At 34.6% G+C, this 22,500-nt stretch overlaps 1 protein-coding gene and 1 pseudogene across 1 annotated transcript in view; both read left to right on the top strand.

Annotated features, from left to right (window-relative positions):
- Positions 1-22,500, top strand: part of LOC145285897 (uncharacterized) — a 417,018-nt gene that overhangs the window by 152,659 nt on the left and 241,859 nt on the right. The gene's annotated exons all lie outside the window — the stretch shown is intronic.
- On the top strand, positions 20,109-20,225 carry LOC145286630 (5S ribosomal RNA; annotated as a pseudogene).

Here is a 22,500-nt window from a genome sequence, read left to right as displayed (position 1 = left end):
CGGAAAAATCGGAAGATTTTAGGGTATCGGAATCGGTACCGGGAACAGAAAGATTAATGCCTATTTTCCGATGCCAGAACGATTCTTTTAATTGTCTTTTTTTTTATTTGATTTTGTTTAAACCAAAATCTTCCATTGCTGGTAATAATGATAAAATAAATATTTATTGATTTTAAATTACCAATAAAGCTAAAATCGATAGATCATTCTCCACAAGTGTATTTTGACGTTTAGGAAAATATCTGCGTATTTAAAATGTTTTTTTTTTTTAACGAAAATCAGGGAATCGGAATCGGGAATTTAGCATGGAATTGGTAATTGTATCGGAATCGGGAAAATATTGGAATCGGGAAAATATTGGAATCGTCCCATCATTGATATATATATATATATATGTTAAAATATAAAAGTAACAAATATTATCTATAAATGAACAAATATGCGTTTATTGAAAAGATCCAGTAACGAATCTATCATATTCATTTATTTCCAAAACTTTTCGAATAAGTAATTCCGAATAATCACAATAATACAGGTATAGATGTCGTTTCAAAATGGTCAAGTGTGAACGCCAGCTTTGCCTTTAGCGTACACATTTTCCTTCACTTTTTATTAATGTCTGGGACTCTTGAGACAAGACTTACTTACCTTGATAAGTGCTCCTGTGTCATACTGCCGCCTCACTTTTTACCATTCCAGTGAAACCTTGTTGTACCAGTGAATCATATCTATATTTCCATAAAAAAACGCCTCCTTTCTTTTCTCTGATGTTACCAGATCAGGCTGTCTGAAGGTACTCGTTTCCTGGAACAAACTTTGATGTTTTTTTTTTCTTTTTACTTTGCAAAACCCAGTCATGCTCTGCAAAGTCAAAAACAGCGATTCTCCTCTACAAAACAACCAAACCAAGCACCATGAATAAATATTTAAATATATAAAGAGCTTAAGGCGTAAACTCTTTTCTCCAAATTACTGAATTAGGCATTAAATAAACTGAAAAGGTGGATAAATCGTAGAGCAAAACATCCAAACCAAACCTCATAAATAAATATTTGAATATATAAAGACCTTAAAGCATAAAAACTGTTTTTGAAAATCATTTGCTTCGGCATTAAATAATCCAAAAATGGTGTATCTACATGTGTATATGTATGTGTGTGTCTGTGTACATTTCCCTACCAAATTACTCTGTCAATTTTCAGTCTACAGACTTAAGATTTGGCATAAGAGGTATTGAGATTTGGTAAAACCTTTTTTAATCGGTTTTCGGCCAGAAATTTGGCTGTCAAGGGCTCAAAATTCAACGATTTTACCTTTGAAAACTCTACCAAACTCCTCTGCCAGTTTGAGGTCTAAACACTTGAAAGTTTAAATGTTGGTTACCTGGACATGGGTCAAACTTTTTAACTTGATTTGAGCCCAGGGGTCAAAGTTAAACATATTTTACCTCTGTGGTCTCTACCAAATTACTCATCTACTTTTTGCTCTAAACATTTGAAATTTTACATAAAGGGTATTCGCACATAGGGCAAGTTATAAACAGTACATAGGGGCCGAGCAAAGCCGGGCTGAACTGCTAGTATGCTATAAAACAAAACACACAAAAAAAAACAATAAAAATTACTCTATTTGGCATTAAATAATTCGAAAAGGGTTCATCTGCCATTAAAGAAACTTTTCTTTTCTCTTTTTGTTTTATACCGATTTATGTGTTTTTTTTTTTTTTTTTTTTTTTTTTTAATTTTCCAGTTTGAGACGTTTTCGTTCCTATTTCTTTTCTTAATGTCACCGATTTAAACGTGATTTTTTTGTGTGTGACCATTAGTTCAAACCCTGGCGAAGCATAATTTTTTCTTCGTCATTTTTGGCAGAGTATGCACACGCGTTATTACATAGCTTATTTTAATGTTTAACGTCATTACACATTTATTTCAAAGGTTTTTACAAGCTTGAGTCGCTCTCAAATGGCAATGCAGCAGACAGAAGTTTTTTTTTTTTTTGTTTTTAATTTTTATTCCTTTCATCGGTTCCGACAAGTTCCTCTTTTATTCACCTTCGTTTTTATGAAATTGACATGTCGCTAAATAAGAGAAAATCTGTCGAACGTAAATGCAATATTGGTTGATCAATTGAGTCAATGTGCAATTCTTTCTCGGAGAATTACAAAGCGTCACTGTTTCGCCCCCTCGTCCCCCCCCCCTTCATCTTCTGCTGCTCTTCGCCCCGCCGTTTCAGTCGTTCTGTCAGTAGGGAATGGTATCACGCCTTCCATTTTATTCATCTGCTGAGAAGAAAAAGAAGAAAAATGAAGCGCATGTCAGTTAAAGTAGAATCTCAAGAAAACAAATCCAAAAAAAAAAAAAAAGATCATTCCAGTTGAAGTCAATTATTCACGTCGAAATGATATTTCTTCGTATTGACTCGATCACGATCGCGTTCTGGTTCAATACGTGTCGTCGTCATCAGCATCATCATCATTGGTTTAATATCCGTTTTACAAGCCGGCATATTTTGGACGGCTTTTATAAATTGACCTCCAAGCTAACCTATTTTCACCCCCCGCCCCTTCTCTCAAGTCCATCTGTTGCAGTACTCTTGGCATGAATATTACTGGGTATTCTCACAAATATTTGAACGATTATATGTCACTTTTACAGTTTAATCAAGACATTAAAAAATAAAAATATCGAGAAAAAGGTTATATTGTACGTATCCGTTTTGAACTGAAGATCTCGAAAAAAAAAATGCACTTAATTTGATAAAGTAGTTTGTTTTTTTTAACTTTTTTTAAAAACTTTTTTTTTAACTTTTTTTTTTTTACGACGGAAAAACACATTTTATGAGAGCGCGTTGAAGTCAGCCATTATGGAATGTTTTGAACACGCCATGGGGAGATAACTCCATTTAAAGCGCCGACACTCCCTCCACATCTTTAATTCTAGCTTTTCTTCCTAAAAATCGAACCTTTTGCTCGATATCACAACAAATTGTTTTTTTCTCTGTAAAAAAAAACAAAAAAAAAAAAACTACTTGATGAAATTAAGTGAATTTTTTTTTTTTTCGGAGAACTTCGTTCCATAACGGATGCCTACAATTTAAACTTTTTCGATATTTTCAGTTTTTAATGTCTTTATTAAATTGTACAAATACCGATTATATTTATAGCCGAGGGGCGATAATAATAACAAACCAATCGGGTAACAGAATCGCTGTATAAAATATAATGAAGTAAAGTGTGTCAGCTAAAGTAGAATTTCAAGAAGACAGAGTAAAAAGACCATTCCAGTTGACATAAATTATTAACCCCGAAAAAATATTTCTTCATCGATAACGATCACATTCTGGTTCAATAAGTAGGTGTTTTCGTCAGCAGCAGCAACAATAATAGCAGCAGTTTAACGTCCATTTTACAAGTTGGCATGTTTTTAGAAATTTACTTTGAAGCTAACTTATTTCATCCCTCCTTCTTTCAAGTCCATCTGTTGCAATACTTTTGGCATAGTTGCACTGGGAAGGTATTTACTTTCCTCCCACCGTAGGGAGATATGACAACAAGGTCGGAATGTGGGAAAAATCAAGCTATTGCTCCTGAAGGAGGAAAACTCTAGCCTTCCAAAAAAAAAAAAAAAAAAATGCCTGAGTAGCCCTCGTCTGCATTTCCTAGGAAAGGAGGTTCAGCCAACAAGTAATAAAGCCAGGAAGCAAGGGTTGAAAAAAGCGGACTCCCTATGGCTACTCAGAACGGATGTCTCAGTCCAACAGATAAAAAAAAAGAACCAACGAAATAGCCCTGCATATATCAAACTAATTATCTGGATCTCAATCTCAACTAGCATGCACCACCGATTATAGATATGTTCACAAAGATTTGGACGATTGTATTTATAGCCAGGGGTGATAAAAATGAACTAATCAGGTGCCAGAATCGGTGAATAAAATATATTGAATCTCTTTAAAAGAATTAGTCATATCGTTTCGTCTTGACACGAGAAGGGAAAAACATTTTGCTAATTCTGACTGGATTAATACAATCAACTTTTTTTTTTACCTAGAATTCTTTACAATTCCAAACTATTCTGATTGGATTGATGATGCCAAATTTTTCTCAGGACAACTAAATTTGATATTCACAATTGGATCATTTTCTTTGCTCTACGATAGTTTTTTTTTTTTTTTTCCATTTTTTTTTCGATCATTTTTGTATTACAAGAATGGCTCAAGACCGTTCTTACCACTTCCTTCCATGTTTTCGCTTAGCTTTACTTTGCCAACCAATCTTACTACCTTAACTTCTCTCAACTACCAAATCACTCACAACCATTCTTTCAATTTGACCAAACCAACAAAGTCTCCTGTTCTGTAAACATCTCCCTATACTGTCCAGATTTATTTTTCCCCTGGAGTCATAAGATCTAGTCTTGTTTTCAAGACTCGCATTACACATCCATTGTCTCCTTCTCATATCATTTCTCTCCATGCAGCACATATCCTCAACCCTCATTGGCCAGGTTTCACTTCCATACATCATCACACGTCGCACACACATCTGATAGACATTTATCTTGGCCGATACTCTGGTAACACTCTGCGAGTTAGTAATGGCAGAAGTTCGCTGAACTTAATCCATCCACTTCTTGTAATCATAAGATATGTATAAGAAAGAAAACTTAATAAGTTTGATAAGAAGAAGGAGTATCGATAGGTTCCCCTCTCTTTTTTCTTCTTTTTTTTTTAGGGGAGATAATATCGATAGGTTCCTCTCTCACTAATAGTCTTTTAAGGTAAAATAGCACAAGATGGATTATGGATTTCCGTTCATATATATATATATATATATATATATATATATATATATATATATAAATAAAATGAACTCATTTTTTCCCGTCTGATTTTGACATTAATAGGATTAAAAATCAAGATATTTCATGCAAATATAATATGCACAAACGGCAGAACAATATCTGAGGTGTGTTATAGGCTTATTATTTCTCAAATTCCTCAATAATCTTAGATTTCTATACTTTTTCTGCTGAGAAGTCACGGCCAAAATCGGTTAAGATCAATGGAAGTGGTAAAATATTTTCTCTCTAATAAATTCTTCCTCCCCCTGCCACCACTTAACATCGTTTGGGGATCGTTCACAAGGAACAGTTGAGAAGAGAACACCGGTTTGGCTGCGTAGTTCTTTCATGTGAAGTTATTTAAAATCACTAAACTAAGCTGCAGTGCTCTGTGGCGTAGTGGTTAGCGTGCTGGACAATTCACATTATATTTTCACGTTCGCGCCGACCTACCGTAGTCGTTTTTTTTTTTTTTCCTAAACAACTGGAATGGACTTTTCTTGGTGGCCGAACTGTTAACGTTGCAGATGTTTTTTTTTTGTTTTTTTTTTTCACACTTTATTTTCCTACTTTTACTCATGACTCCGGGTTTGATCCTTCCTACTTACCTACCATAACATTTTTTAACCCCCGCCCCCCCGTCCCGGAAACAAACACTCGGGCAACGCCGGGTACCCCCGCTAGTACTTTAATAAATCAGATTCCATTTTCTGTAGGCTGTTTTTGAACCCAGTCAACGACGGGTACTTTTGCTAGTATATATATATATATATATTTGTTTTTATATAAGCAGTAATGTGTTGAAGATTCGTTACTGATTCCCTTAATGTAAGCGTGATTGCCTGAAAAGGTCTCTGGTTACTAAATACTAGAAGACCGAAACATGCTCATGACCGTGTGGCTACACATTACTGCTTATGTAAAAGCAAATTAAAAGTATACCCGCTCTACCTCAGTATTGAGAACTTGTATTAACCTCATTATACTTCACTGGTTACCTTACCTCTGGAAAATAACAACCCCAAATTATATATATATATATATATATATAATTATTTTTTTACTATAATAATTAAATACCTACAGACACTAGTGTTTCATCCTTTCGGGATTCTTCAGTGCAGGGTGTCACGATTACTACCATATATATATATATATATATATATAGTGTGTGCGTGTGCAACTTCTTATTAGGAGTACATCCTTTGACCATAAACTATCATACATTTAAGTAAAACACAATCAAATAAAAAATAGAAATTAAAAAGTGAAATCTATAAAATTACTATGTGTATCTAATTAAAAAAAAAGAAATTGTAATTTCACAACTTCGCTTCTAGAAGCTGCCATCTTCAATGGAACACTGTTCTGCTGGCCTACTTCCTGGTTGGATGCAACATGGTAGCCTTCAAATCCAATGTAAATAATTTTTTGTTGAGCCGTCCCCGTAAATAATCAAATTCTACCCAATTTACACCATCAACGATTACTACACTGCCACCTTGCCTTCATTGAACCTTATCCTCGAGTGACCTTTAGGCCTTGATAAGTCGTGACTCCCAAGTCCAGATTTTCATTTATCCTTAGTATTTTTAAGTTCATCTTTATCACTTTCTTTGCAAGTTTTCCTTGGTCTTTCTTCATCTGCTGATCCTGCTACCTCAACTGTTCTACATCTACTAACCCAACATCTCTCATATCTTCTTCATCAGTGTAGCTATACCACTGAAGACTCCTGTTCTGCACACATCCTCCTATACTGTCCAGATTTATTTTTACCCTGAACTCATCTGATCCGAACCTTGTCTTTAGACTTATACATCCATCGTATCATTTTCATATCATTTCTCTCCATGCAACACGTCCTCAACTCTCATTAGCAAGGTTTCACTTTAATATATCATTACACTATGTGTTGTATATCGAGATGTATTATAAAACGTGTCATATGTTGCATGTGAATTTATGTCTGCTTGTGATCGCCTAGGCTGTATATTTTAATATTTATGCAACAGTTCTAACAGGAACCGTCTGACGTGGACGTATCGCAACAGTTGTAGACAAATAGTTCTTTAACAGATGTAAATGACACAACACATACCTGAATTATTTATGAACATTTATTCTCATGATCTAGCCAACATTTTCAGAGATTACACGTTCTTATATCTTGGCTGTCTGAAGTGATGCTGCTTCCAACGTCATGTTGAATCGTCCGTTCACTCTGGTGGTCAAACTTCAACTGTCGACTCTAAACTTCCCGACCTCTGACCTCAGTTCCATTACGTCACTAATTAAAAGACACGTTGCCTTAATGTGACCATTCCGTCACGTACGCCTGTTCAAGATTATTTAATTTATATTTAACCTAGCTAAATTATATAAACATCCCAGGTAAAATCTATTGCTAAACTTAATTCTATAAACAATAAATAACTCCCAATATGAACTATTTTAAGCACATCATTGAACAGATAGATAGACAGACCGATAACAAGTAATTAACTTTTAAACAATGTTAATTAGCCAAGATATGTACACGTGCCTCCCTCGACTCAAATTGGATAATTCTTTAATTTTTGATCATTAATTTGCATAAAAAACAAACTGTCAGGATATTCACAGCCAATGTGCCTGCATGATTATGAAACTAACAATATCCATTTTTTAGTAACTATGAGTAATGCCTCCTATTCTTGTACTCAAAAAACTAAAACGTTTAAGAGCTAAAAAGACGAGAGTGGTACCATTAAAATCCGTGACCATTTGTGCTTCAGAATTAATTTTTCTACATAGTCACCACCATTCTCAACGCATTTTTGCCAGCCTCTTTTGGATGTCTCGGTTGTTGGTTGGTTGGTTTTGTTTTACGGCATATCAACCCTTTTCAGGTTATTTAATGCTGAATCTAAAGAGTCGGAAGAAAAATGTTGTAATAGAATATATCTGTTGTTTTCAAGTCGGTTTCTATTTAACCCATAGTTGGGACCCTAACAGGTACTACCACTCCGGGTCAGTTGGGAGCAATGGCAATTAAAGGGTGGCTCCACACTCCCCAAAGCCCGCAAGCTGGGGCCCCACCACTGGATATAGTTTAAGGTCATATCCAAGACCAGTCTCAGTTGTAAAAGCCCAAAACGCTCTTTGTAACTTACATCTCTGTCGCACCTCTGAAATCGACGAACCCATCTCTTAACAGCGTTTACATCAACTGCATTGCCATTGTAAACGTTCAACAGGCGCCGGTGAATGTTGATTGGTTCAATTTTTTTTTTTTTGCATGGAGGAATTCAATGACACATCTCTGCTTCTAACGCACGCTCATGACAAGGGTTGCTTTGTTCGAGTCTCACTGTCAATAGCCGCAACAGAGAGATGAAATTTTCAGGTTATGAATGCATAAGTTCAGTCATCATAACAATGTAATTTGTAATTCCCTCTGAATTGTTCGTGTGGAATGAAAAAAAAATAGGAGGCATTACTTTTGGAATGTCCCTCGTAAATTAGCCCGAAATGAATTAGGCAGCAACAATGGTATTTGTTGCGATCATAACGCGAGGCTCTTTTATGTTAACGTTATCTGTCTTATTGATTCATGCAATAATCTCTTTTACTCTTAATGTCTAGTCCATAATTCTGGAAGAGTAATTAGCATGTTAATAATTTGGTGGATTATCTAATTGTCTCTTTTATTGGAATATTTCTCACTACATTTTGTCTGATTTGATCCATAGCTTCACAAAGAGAAATAAAATTTAGATCCATTCCATTCCATATTCCAATTGTCATCTATAATTTTTCATAAATTAATAAAGACCGTTGCCCTTTTCCCTGTATAGTCATGACTCGTGAAGAAAACTGTGTAGGGTGGAGCGATAAGTTCTCACTTATATATTTAAAAGTCCTACAAATGGATATCGACACGTAGGAAGAACTTACTCTGCAAAGGCCGAAGTGGCGAAAGCTTGTACGTAAAAGTTGTGATGCTCTAGAGAAAAGAAAGCAGACCCACAGCAATCTGAAGCGAGAGCTTCGCAAATGTTTACTTGATTGTCTTAACCATGACACACAGAACTGGAAATGCGACACTTTAGAATGAGTGCTTTTGTCAAAAGCTGGCTACGTCAACTACCTTAAGTCGCACAAAACTCCTGTTCAGGTCAACTTTGCACCTATTAGTCCAAACCAAACGATCTGTTTAATATGCAGCAAAGTTTGCAAGTCTACTGCTGGTTTGAGAAGACATGTGATTGTTCATAGGAATACCCTTCAACCTCCAGAGGAAGTCAACTCGGTGGAAATTGCTCAATTTGTATGTCACATCGGCGTCAAGATGTGCAAATCTACGGCAAGAGTGTAGAGTCATCTAAGATGGCGTGGACGACGAGATTGGGAGAACTTAATGTGAATGTGACGGCGATCATCTGGAATCATCATCATCATCATAATATATATATATATATATATATATATACATATACATATATATATATATTGAACCGAGATATACTTATTGAAATGTATTCTTTATCTATATGTCTATAAAAATGAACGTGTCTGTGTGTCTATCTGTCTGTCTGTCTGTCTGTCTGTGTACATTTCCTTACACAATAACTTTGTCAATTTTTAGTCTACAGACTGGAAATTTGATATACAGGGTACTGAGATTGGAGAAAATCTATGTGATCGGGTTTCGGCCAGAAATTTGGCTGTTAAGGGGTCAAAGTTCAACCATTTGACCTTTGAGAACTCTACCAAACTCCTCCGACAATTTGGGGTCTGAACACGTGAAATTTTAGATATAGGTTCCTCGGAAATCGATCAAACTTAATAAATTGATTTGAGCCCAAAACAATAAATGTTAACGGGTCATAATAGGGGTCAGTTAAAAAAATTGACCGTTTTAGGTTTTATTTTTTGTTTTCTTTTGCTCAGCATACACCTCCAAACACCCGGGAAACGCCGGGCACACATGCTAGTCTTACATATAATAAAATTTCTAGATTTGAAATTTAACCATTTCACATCATAAAATATAATATATATATGCAAGTCAGAGAATGAAAGAAGGTTCAAATCTGAAGAAAGCAGAAATCCATTATAGAATTAAAAAGCTGTTAATTTTCTTCGGAGTTTATAATTATTATTTAATAATCAGAAGTTCTTTTTATTATGACTATTTAACATAGTCTCAAATCTTAAATGATCTGTCTGAATCTTTTTGATCTTATTTTCAATAAAGCCTGGAGAAGCAGGAAGCAACACTTATAAGGAAACCATAATCCAGGATTAGGCTCTTCTGTACCTTGCAGCAGATTTTAAAGCAAGATGGACTGGAAAAATCCCCATGAGTCTTTGATAAGAAGCTCAACTTCTAGGAAACAGATTTCATGATTTCTGATAAAAGTTATGTGATGCTATAATGGAGATTATAAACTTATATTTCTGTTTGCTGTTGATTCATCTTCAAGAAATAACTGGCTTCTTTAAGATGATTCAAGATGGTTATGTTGATCCTATAGTGTTGGTGTTTACTATCTTTTCTACTGGATGATCAAGTTTGTATTAGCACCTATTGTGGCTTTTTTTTTTATCTATCTTATTATATATTCTATAAAAATGAGAACGTGTGTGTGAAGAAACTTTTTAACCTATATACTCAACGAATTTTTGGTCTACTAACTTGAAATTTGGTATATAGGTTATTCAGACATGTGGAAAACTTTTTAATCCGTTTTTGTCAAAAAAAAACTTTTTAACCTATATACTCAACGAATTTTTGATCTACTAACTTGAAATTTGGTATATAGGTTATTCAGACATGTGGAAAACTTTTTAATCCGTTTTTGTCAAAAAAAACTTTTTAACCTATATACTCAACGAATTTTTGATCTACTAACTTGAAATTTGGTATATAGGTTATTCAGACATGTGGAAAACTTTTTAATCCGTTTTTGTCAAAAAAAAACTTTTTAACCTATATACTCAACGAATTTTTGATCTACTAACTTGAAATTTGGTATATAGGTTATTCAGACATGTGGAAAACTTTTTAATCCGTTTTTGTCAAAAAAAAACTTTTTAACCTATATACTCAACGAATTTTTGATCTACTAACTTGAAATTTGGTATATAGGTTATTCAGACATGTGGAAAACTTTTTAATCCGTTTTTGTCAAAAAAAAACTTTTTAACCTATATACTCAACGAATTTTTGATCTACTAACTTGAAATTTGGTATATAGGTTATTCAGACATGTGGAAAACTTTTTAATCCGTTTTTGTCAAAAAAAAAAACGGTTTCTAAGAGGTGAAAATGGAAACATTGATACGTGGGAGTCATCAGATTTTTCTCTGTTTGCTAATTATTTCCTGAATGCGCATGCATGAATGGTTCACATTACAGATTCCTTATGTTAAATATAAGTCAGTTTGAAAACACTTTTTAAAGAGCTTGTCACGCTGGCTGAACGGTAATCATACTTGACACACTGTCTTTAGGCTTTGTTTTCGATCTCAGCTTGAGTATTTTTTGTTTTACTTACAAAAAGTGAACGGTTTAGAAAAAAAAAAAAAAAAAACAATACTCGCATGCACATATCTGAGTTTCTTTTCGTTTTTCTTTTTTTAATTTAATTTTTAAAGGAATTTAACGTTACGTTTATTACCTAAGGTATTTCTGTTTTTAATAAAGAAGAATTCTGCATTAATTAAAATATACTATTTTTTAAGTATTTTACGACTGGGCAACGCCGGGCGGCCTGCTAGGATATCTATAAAAGTGAGAATGTGTGTGTGAGGACACTTCTCAACCTATATACTCAACGAATTTTTGATCTAGAGACTTGAAATTTGGTATATAGCATATTCTGACATGTGGAAAACGTTTTAACCGATTTTCATCCGGAAAAAAAAGGGCTGCTGTGTTAAAAATTGAAAAATTGGTACTTAGAGGGGGGGGTCATCGGATTTTTATCTGTTTTTCAACTGTTTCACGACTCTGCATGCACGAATCGTTCTCATTGTTACGAATAAGTAGGTTTGAAAACATTGTTTAAATCATGTCAAGCTTGCCTAATGGTCATCGTACTTAACTCACTGTCTTTAGTTTTTGGTTTTTATCTCAGCTCGAGCATTTTTTTTTTATTTACAAAAAGTAATATTTTTTTAGGAAAAAAATCAACAGAACCAGCCGAGAGCTTCTTAACAGTTATCTTTTCGAATTTATGTGAAAACAGAAATTTGGCAATGATCTTTTTGTTGCCATCTTAAACCATATATCGGATGGAATACTGTTGCCATATCTGGGCAGGAGCTGCTAAAAACAGCCTATCCTGCCTTGACAGAGTACAAAATAGACTTCGTTGCTTAGTGGGGGATGCCCTTTTCTCTACCCTGCAACCTCTCTCCCACAGAAGAGACGTTGCGAGCTTATCCTTGTTTTATCGTTATTTCCATGGCAGGTGCTCGTCTGAACTCCAATCTCTGGTCCCCCCTCGCCAATCTTTCACGAAAAACACCCGTCTAGCCGAATCCACTGTGAAAAATTTCCCCCACTCTATATCTGTGCCTAGATCAAAACGCGGATTCCATGAACAGAGCTTCTTTCTTAGAACTGCACGCCTGTGGAACTCTGTTCCGTCTGCCTGCTTCCCTCCGGACTACAACTTGGATGTCTTCAAGTCCAATGTTAACAAATTCTTAATGAACCGCCCCCTTAAGTAAATACTTCTTCAAATCTCCACACTAAAGTAATGTACTTGCAATAACCCTTATCCCTGAGTAGCTTCCGGGCCTTGATAAGTGGTGATCATTGTGTAAAAAAAAAAAAAAAAAAAGTAAACTGTTTAGGAAAATCATTACTCGCATGCACATGCCTCAGTTTCTTTCTGTTTTTTTTTTTTTTACTTCATTTTTTTTTTAAGGAATTTAATGTTACGTTTAATACCGGGCAACGCCGGGTACATCTTCTAGTACAAAATATTTGCAGAATTTTTTACTATAAAAGTAAACTGAAACTTAAGTTTAATCTTTTAGTTTAGCTAAGGTTTGTCTGTTTTAGTTTAAGTTTGGTTTATTTGTTTACTTTAAGTTTAGTTTGTCCGCTTTAGTTTAAATTTATCTGTTTTAGGTTTGTAAAGTTTTATCTGTTTTGGTTGAGGTTTGATCCGCGTGTTTTGGCTTACGTTTGATCTCTGTTTTGGTTTGTATTTCTCTGCTTAAATAAAAACCAACATTTTTTTTAATTATTCACTGCTAAATCATAAATAATCCCCACTCTTATATAAAAGTCACTTTGTGTGTTAGTGAGTTACTTTCTCATAGGTTCCGAAACGGCTGAGCTTATCTTTTGCAAATTTCACACAAAGCTAATTTATATATCTGGCAGTGTTCTTAGATATGTTTTGTACAGAAATTCATCCGATAAGTATCGAAAATCGAAAAAAAATCTGATTTTAAAAATAGTCTTTTTCTCTTATAGATAAAAAAAAAAAAAGAATTTTTACGGGGAACGTTAAAAAAAAAAAAAAAAAAAAAGAATTTTTATAGGGGAATATTCTATGTAACACCGGTCAAGGGAAATAAAATCTCAGAAAAATCAGAGAATCAGAAAAATCCGATTTCAAAAAAGAATTTTTACTGGGGAATATTTTACAATACATCAGTCTTAGGAAATAATAAAATCTTAGCAAATCATTTCTAAAAAAAAACAAAAAAAAACAGATTTCTTATCTGGAGATATAGCTCAGAGATAGAGCATTCGACTACAGATCAAGTGATACCCTGTTCAAGCTCAAGAAGAGGTGCTATTTAAAATCGCTGCAAATCATTTCTTCGTTTGCATATTTTAAAATTAAACATTAATCAGACGTGATTTTTCCAGAGCATTCATCATCAAGCCCAACTATCAGCTGACGTGATATTGTAAACAAACACAGACGGAATTTGATGAACGATATTATAATTATTATTTTTTATTTTATTTATTTATTTATTTTTTTTTTTTGTGAATTAGTCCACTGGGCAAAGTATTCCTCGTAATATATAAAAATCAATAGAGTATTGATTGTATAATAATTCATACGCAATCTGCATGAATGAAAACATGATGTTTAAGCGGATTGTATGACCGGGCAACGCCAGGCGTCCAGCTAGTGTACAATAAAAAAACATAATTTACAATTTTTCTCACAATCATAATTTTCCAACAGTGCAGGGTGGAATGATAAATTTGTCGCCCTAAATAAAAAGCACTACCGCTTTATTTAAAAACTTTTATTGAAAAAAAAAATCAATTCAAGTAACTTGATTATGTAGTAGAGCTGACATCTATTCAATGTAGCCGCCTTCAGACTCAATCACAGCCTCGATACTTGAAACCACATTAAAGACCACAACCCTGGCCGGAAACTTTATTAAGCTGTACCCTCAAGCATTGAACCACCCGGATTTGCATTTTAAGGGTGCTGGCAATGGTCCTGTTGTCATAATTTGAATCGGTAGAGAACATGAGTTGTACAGTGGCGCATCTCCAATCTCGCTTGTTGAACAGGGTGTCAGTTTCAGACATGATAGAAGGCTCCTATCGCTCTTGGGATTTGTACACAACTGGCCAACTAATAAACGGTCTGCAACAAAAAAGAAAAAAAAAAAAGAAAACCGAAATGGAATCATGCCGTCTTTTTAGAGTGACAATTTTATTGTTCCACCATGTATTAGTTTATAAATGATCAGAAGAACTGTAATTGCTTTCGAACTGGGCATAGCTCAATCTGTAGGCTGCCATCATATCTATTGAGTCAATCAAGAATACCCGGTTTTACTACAATGAGACATTTTACACACAAGTCCATGAACATCATAATTAGAAAATTAATACAGTGACAATTATAATATGACAAGAACATAAGTTTATGTAAATATGTGTTTTACACTCTCTATTTGACTGATCTGTCTTTAAAAGTGTCGAAACTAATAATAAAAAAAAAAACGTCATAAATGAATAATTTATTGGGGAATGCAATCATCTTTTATTTATGAGCGGTTATTATCATATTTGATGACATGCAATGCAATTACTTCTACATTCTTATACTTATATTTGATTTTACAATTGTGTGAATAAATATAATGACATACATCATCATCAGCAGCCGCATCATCAGCAGCAGTAGCAGCAGCGGCGGCCCTGCTTTTTTTAAGTGTCGGCGACCACGGCTCCCCAAATTGTAGCTACTATGGACGCAAGTAAAGCATGCATGGTCCCTTGTGAGTGCACAGTGAACGAGGCATTTAAAAAATGACTATATTGGATTTGAAAACAACCATGTTGTAGTTTACAGATAAGCAGTCCTGCGATAATGAGTTCTAAAGAAAGGAAACTTTGTCTAATGCTAGATATACAAAAAAAGAAGAAAAAAAAAAAAGGTCTTTTGAGTTGTCGTAGCTGGACACTGGCTATTGAACGTCAATGTAATATATATTTTTTTCTTTTGTGAAAGCCTCATGCCTTTTTCATTTTTTGCTGCATGCAGCAGCCATGCTCTTTTAACAGCGTTGGAGACCACATCTCTCCAAATTGTAAAGCCATGGTAATCTCGGGAAAGACATGTAAAGACGGTAATTTCCCATTGTTTTCCATCTTGATTTGCAGTGAGTTAAACGCGCCACCAAATACCAACCTGGAAATTTCTACAACTTAGAACGGTACATACAGCGCTTAGCCTTCTCAAATGGTCACCCCTCTGGTACAAGCCAGGCTCATTGTTGCTTAACTTCAGTGATCTGGCGAGAACCGGTGTGTCAACCTGATTGTGCACTTGATGTCGATGCCTCTGTTCAATCTCGAAAAACAATGGATACTCTCTGTAGGGGCAGCTGCACGTATAATTGTGAGGCAAGGGTTGTGCAATGCCAACCCTATCTCACCTGAATCAGCACTGCTCGAGTCCAATGGCAAGAAGTCCAGGACGACTGGAAACAATGCTGAGATAAGCGGAGAGCACATATAGCACCTAGAAGTCCGAAATGGTCACCCATCTGGTACTGGATAGGCTCATCGTTGCTTTACTTTGGGGATTTGACAGGAACTCATGTGTCAAGCACTTGATGTAAGGAGCTAAAAAGAAAAAACCCTACTACTTCCAGGTAAAAAACTATTCATGTTTTATTTATAAGAAATTTTGTGATATTAGATAATACTTTAAACTTGAGACATTCAGTCATCCGGTGAGAATCAATGTTTTCATGGGGTATAAGCTGTAAGTTGTGCCTGTCACCTGACTTTTTTTCGTATGGCCACTTTTATTGATAGTACACACATGAAACTTTAGTCCCCTTTGAAGTAATCTCCTCCAGCTGCAATGCACTTGTTGTACCGTTCCAACAACTTCTGGAAGGCCCCATAGAAGTTCTCTTGTGTGAGTGTGTCAATGACCTTCATCACAGCCTCTTTAACCTCCTCAATTTTCTCACAACGACAGCTTCTAAGGTTTTCCTTGAGCTAGCTTAGGCAGTAACCAAAAACCAGTTTTGCATGGTGCTGAACTCAAATTTCAACATGTTAAGGCTTTAGGGACTTTTGGGACTAAATGGGGAGGGGCAAATGATGGACTTAGTCATTTCTTTTTTTGCATGGTGCAGAACTCAAATTTACATATGTTAAGGCCTAAAACTGCACCGTTTGTTCATTTTCACCAGGATTTGACATCCCCTAGGGACTGTTAGGGCTAAATGGAGGGAAGGAAATGCTGAACTTTGTCACATTTTTTATGCCTCGTTCACAGTATACTCACGGGGGACCATGCATACTTCAGTTGTTAATGCAGAAACAGAGACATGTGCATGCGAGTATTATGTTCTTTCGAAACTGTTCACTTCTTGTAAGTAAAAAGAGAAAATATTCAGGCTGAGATCAAAATCAAAACTTAAAGACAATGAGTCAAGTACGATAACCATTAGGCCAGCTTGGCCCGATCTTTTTCACATCTTTATTTTTTTTGAGAGTTAACCAAAAAGTGAGAGAACAAGACTCTGAAAGGAAGAGAGTTCCAAATAATGAGGACATCACTCAGGATGTCAGAAGTTTACCTTTAACATCTTTAAAAAATGTTTTCAAACCTACTTATTATTAACATAATGAATCTGTCACATGAACCATTCACACATTCGTGAAACAGTCAGCCAACAAATAAATATCTGATAACCACTCCATGTAACAATCTTTCAAATTTTGACCCCTTAGCAGCCTGTTTTATGGACGAAAACCAATTAAAAAGTTTTCCACGTGCCTGAATATCCTATATACCAAGTTTTAAGTCAGTAGATTAAACATCTGTAAAGTATATAGGTTGAGAAGTGTTTTCACACACATTCTCATTTTTATAGATAGATTTTGTGATATCAAATGATACGTTTAGCTTGTACATAGAGCATAAAGTTATTAAATTAACGGCCTTCCCTCCCTTTTCCCAAGTATTGTTTGATAGTTGAATTCTTCTTATAATGGTTTTTGGTTCAACGTATTGCGCGTTTGCTGTGGGTTTTGCGATACAAAAAGAGTCTGAATGTTTGCTTCAGGGTTATCTGCCCCTGAAGTCATTCAGAAACGGATACTAAAAATGGAAGCAAAAGAAAGAGAAATATCCATTGACAGGAGGAAAAAAAAAAGAGATAAAAAACAAATGTAAGATATAAAGAAAACTTGTTCTCTACGACAACATTTTAGGCAGATTGCTTCTGGAAATTCTTTGATATTATTTTTGTGTCTCTCTCCAACTCCCATAAGGAAAAGAAAGATAAGTTAGCAATAATAAAAATCAAAAAAAAAAAAAAAAAAAGACATCGTATTTGTCTGAAAGAAGTTTTTATTTTCCGTTTTCTCAAAGGCTGCACTTTCGAAAACTGTTTATTTTTTTATTTTTATTTTATTTTATTTTTTTTTATCGTTCTTTTTCTGCATGGTATAGTAGATATTACTTAGTGCACTTAAAAAAAAAGTTAGAAATAGTAACTGATTGTTCTTAACTAAATGTATTAGAAATTAGAAATTACTTTGACTGCCGGTAAACTCGCCGTTAATTGTACTCCTTTTTTTTTCTTTTTTTTTTTTTTTTAAATCAAGAACATTTATAAGAAAAGAATTAAGCGTGTGTAGAGGGGGGGGTAAAATAAAACCGAAGATGGCGTAAAACCAATTCATGGGCGCTTCTACACTATCAGAACGAAAGTTCGAAAATCGTAATACTGAATTTCACATGAAAACAATAGTATCTACGTATTCCTCGTATTTTTAAGATGATGATACCCAAAAATTACGAAAATCGACAAGGTAGAACGTTATTAAGAAAATAGAAAATAAAATTTAAAGAAAACGGGAATTCAAAAGAGAGGTAATTTTCTGTTTCGATTTAAACAAGATGGCCGCAATTTTTCACTTGTTAACACGATGAAAGTTTGTTTTTGTTTAATAATTCAGTAATATTCGACTGCATCATTTAGAAGTTACCATTGTAACTTATTAGAATTGACAACAAAAAAAAGTCAGTAGAAACCATTGTTTTTTTATTTGAAAACTCCATTTATCGACTACAAAATTTCGTTCTGATAGTGTAGAAGCACCAATTAATGTGATACGTAATTAATCCGGTATAAGAGATTAGGATTAACACTTTTGGTCTTTTGGCTGGGAGGGGGGGGGGAGAGTAAAGTGTAGTATCTGTACTAATACTACACTTAATCTTATTGTCTTCAGGCAGAGAAGGAGAAGTTCTTGTCGGAGGCAATTTTTTTTTTCTGTTCTAATCTAGAGTGCCTCTTTTGGGGGGAACTGGATTTTCCCCACATTAAAAAGCCGCCCTTGTGTCTGATTTTGTCCCCGTGGGGAGGCAAATAAATCTGAATACCTGGGCTTTTACCAAAAGACTGGAGAAGAAAATTGGTTTGTACACCAAAATGCTAAGAGTTGCAGAGTCCCACAGGAGAGAACCATCAGTTGTTGTCATTGATGGACGTACATCCAAACAGCATAACATTAATGCAGGAATGTCCCAGGGGTTGATCCTTGGACCACTTTATTTCTGATATTCATTAACGACCTCCCGAGATGAGTATATTTGCTGATGATACAATGCTCTATAACCTGCATAAGGGAAGAATGGATGTACATAAATCTAAGACAATGGCAGAATCTTTAGAAAATGACCTCCAGACCATTGTGGAATGGGGTTGTAAATGGATGGTAACATTTAATGCTAGTAAGACTAAACTGCTTTCCTTTAACAATTACAACGATACCCATGACAAATAACACTCAGCATGAGTGTTTTTCCTTCAAACTCCTCAGCTTTACGTTCACAGGCTATATGAACTGAAACAAATACATTGAGACATTGCAAAGGCTGCTGCAAAGAAGGCGGGTTCCCTCTTTTGTGCTAGAAGACAACTCACATCTGAAAGTATCCTGTATCTCTACAAAGCCACAATGCATGGAGTATTGTTGCCACATCTGGGCTGGTGCATCTACCACTAGTGTCTTCCTCTTGGAATATATGGCTTTTAGTGACTTTATTTTAAAATTCCAAACGGTGTAATGTAAGCAGACTATAAGGTATTTGCAGCTTCTCTTCCAATTTTCAGATTTTTTGATCATGTCCAAACGTATTTTATTTCCTTTTGGTGGATTGATTGTAGTTATTTCTTCTGATGAGTTAAGGGCAAAATAAATTCACTGATTGATATAATAATTAAGTAATTGATTTTGTACTATGAAACAGATATTTTCAAGAATTGTAAGATGGTCAACATCATGAAATTTGAAATATAGACTTTTGCCATTCATTCATTATATGCTCTGTAATTACATTGAGCTTCTTAAATAAGGATTGGTACATATAAGAAGGAAATATAAGTGAATAAAGAATACTTCCACAGAAATATATATATATATATATATATATATTTCTGTGGAAATATGTTTTTTTTTTCAATTATATTTAACTTTTCTTATATCTTTAATTTAAGAAGCTCAATGTAATTACAGAGCATATAACAAATAAATGACAGAAGTCTATATTCCAAATTCCATGATGTTGACCATCTTACAATTTATTTAATTACGTTGACGCCCACAACTCCACAGTAACTGTCAGGAGTTGTGGATGTGAACATGATTAAAGGAATGTCGGATGGTCAACGTCATGGAATTTGGAATTTAAACTTTTGTCATCTGTTTTGTGTGTGTGTGTGTGTGTATAAATTCCAAATTTATACGGCATAATCACGTTGACACACCGGTTCTCGTCAGATCACCGAAGTTAAGCAACGTTGAGCCTGGCTAATACCAGATGGGTGACCATTTGGGAATTCTAGGCGCTGTATGTGCTCTCCGCTTATCTCGGCATTGTTTCCAGTCGTCTTGTATCTCAACTTGCCACTGGTATGCAACAATGTTGACTCAGGAGAGGCGTGGTTAGAGGTTGCGCAAGTCTTGTCACACAAATTTCACGCGCAGGCACCCTTACAGTGGGTATCCATAGTCTGTCAAGACTGATGGAAGCCTTCATATATATATATATATATATATATATTAGTGATGGGACGATTCCAATATTTTTCTTGATTCCCATACAGTTACTGATTCCGTGCTAAATTCCTGATTCCGATACGATTATTGATTCCAATTCCGATTCTTTATAAATCTCTAATTATTTAACTATAAAATTGTTATTTCCCTTGATTTTCGTAAAAACGCATGTTAAATGTGCAGATATTTTCCTAAACGTCAAAATACACTTGTGAAGAATGATCTATCGATTTTAGCTTTACTGGTATTTTAAAATCAATAAATATTTGTTATTTTATCATTATTACCAGCAACGGAAGATTTTGGTTTAAACAAAATCAAATAAAAAATAAAAAAAGACGATTAAAAGAATCGTTTTGGCATCGGAAAATAGGCATCAATTTTTCCGATTTCGATACTCCCAAATCTTCTGATTTTTCCGATTCCCGATTTCGATTCCGACTGATCGTCCCAACACTGATATATAAAATGGTTACACGAATGTCCTTAAACTAGTGAGGAAGCCCAAAATAAATGCACTTCATTTAAAGGGTGACTACTAATTAGTATATTAATAGTTATAACAACAGACTAATTGCTTCATCTTCAATAAATATAATCGTTTGCTGAAATAAATACCGAGACAGAAAGAAAATCGCTGTAAAATATATTTTACAGCCAGACAGCAAAATGTCTTTGTGATTTTTAAATGCTTTGATCTGATTTTCCGTTCCTTTGATTTGTTGACAAGTAAAAGTTTTGTTTGTTTTTCTTTTCTTTTTCTTTAAATCAAATTTAGATTTTGAGTTTTATCATAAATGTCATTGTCTGTGCTGTGTCTCGTTAAAGACTTTGCCTGCCGAAGTGCGAGTTGTGTAATCGTTATTGATGCAAATTGCAGTACAAACGAAGTGAGTTCAATTCTGATCAGAACTACGTTAACGTATGCCGCCAATAAACTTCAGAAAGGCATGAACTCTTATTCCCTCTAGATATAATGAATACGAGTTCATCCGGGGTGTTTCCTCGTTAGGAGTCTTCAAAATTTTCGCACGGGGCGGGGGCATATTGCTGACTTTTTAGAACTACAGGTGTGCAGTTCTAAGAAAGAAGCTTTGTTTATGGAATTAGATACCCATAAATGCTACAGGTATTATAATCGGCTCAATTGTTAGAACTTCTATGACAACATGGAAATATACAAATTTATGACATATTGATCACTATATCAATTCCCAAAATCTTGGTCTCAGAACCGATCGCACATGAAAACTCTTGTTGATTTTTAATATTTTAAAATGATGTACTCAGTGATGAATCTATTTAATTATAAAACTCTATGGACCTTGCTTGCTTGCATCTTTGACGATCGGTGATTCCATCTTTTTAAAAAGAGATGACAGGTGAATTATATATGTGTATGGGTGTGGCTTAGAGGCTAAGGAATTAGGCTGGAGAGTTGTATGTTTTGGTTTCGATTCTAGCTGGTGGCAGGCAAGTTATATATGTATTTTTTTTAGTTTTGATCTCACTATATTAGGTTCAATATAATAATCAGTAAAGAATTGTGTTTTTAATAATAAATGCATAAGCTGCATGAATTAAAATGTCATATTTAAGCGCATGTTATGACCGGGCAACGCTGGACAGCCTGCTAGTATGTCATAATTTTGTATATTTATATATGCATGCACGCACACGTGCACACATACACACGCACGCATGTATATAATGTGATTGTTGTATATGCACACTAGCAGGCCGCCCGGCATTGCCCGGTCGTAAAATATGCATAAATATGATATTTTGATTAATGCAGATTTCGTATTTATTATTATATTATATTAAACCCAATATATAATAATGATTTAAAAAGTTTAAAAAATTTTTTTTAAATGACTCGCACGCCACCACTGAGAATCAAAACCAAAACGTTTAGCTTACGATTTACTTTTCCCTTTGACGTTAATGCCTGAGCTATGAAGACATGTTTGCTGCAAGACTAAAAATTAAAACATGAACCAATAGCTATTACGTTATGCATGCATATTCGTAATGCCGTCGTTTGACCTTCACCTGGCAAATTACATTTCT

This window comes from Euprymna scolopes, chromosome 10 (genome assembly GCF_053919585.1).
Source record: "Euprymna scolopes isolate OS-2025 chromosome 10, ASM5391958v1, whole genome shotgun sequence".
In the NCBI taxonomy this organism is placed as follows: domain Eukaryota; kingdom Metazoa; phylum Mollusca; class Cephalopoda; order Sepiida; family Sepiolidae; genus Euprymna; species Euprymna scolopes.
Note: the sequence above shows the minus strand (reverse complement) of the source record. Positions and strands in the feature narration are given on the sequence as shown.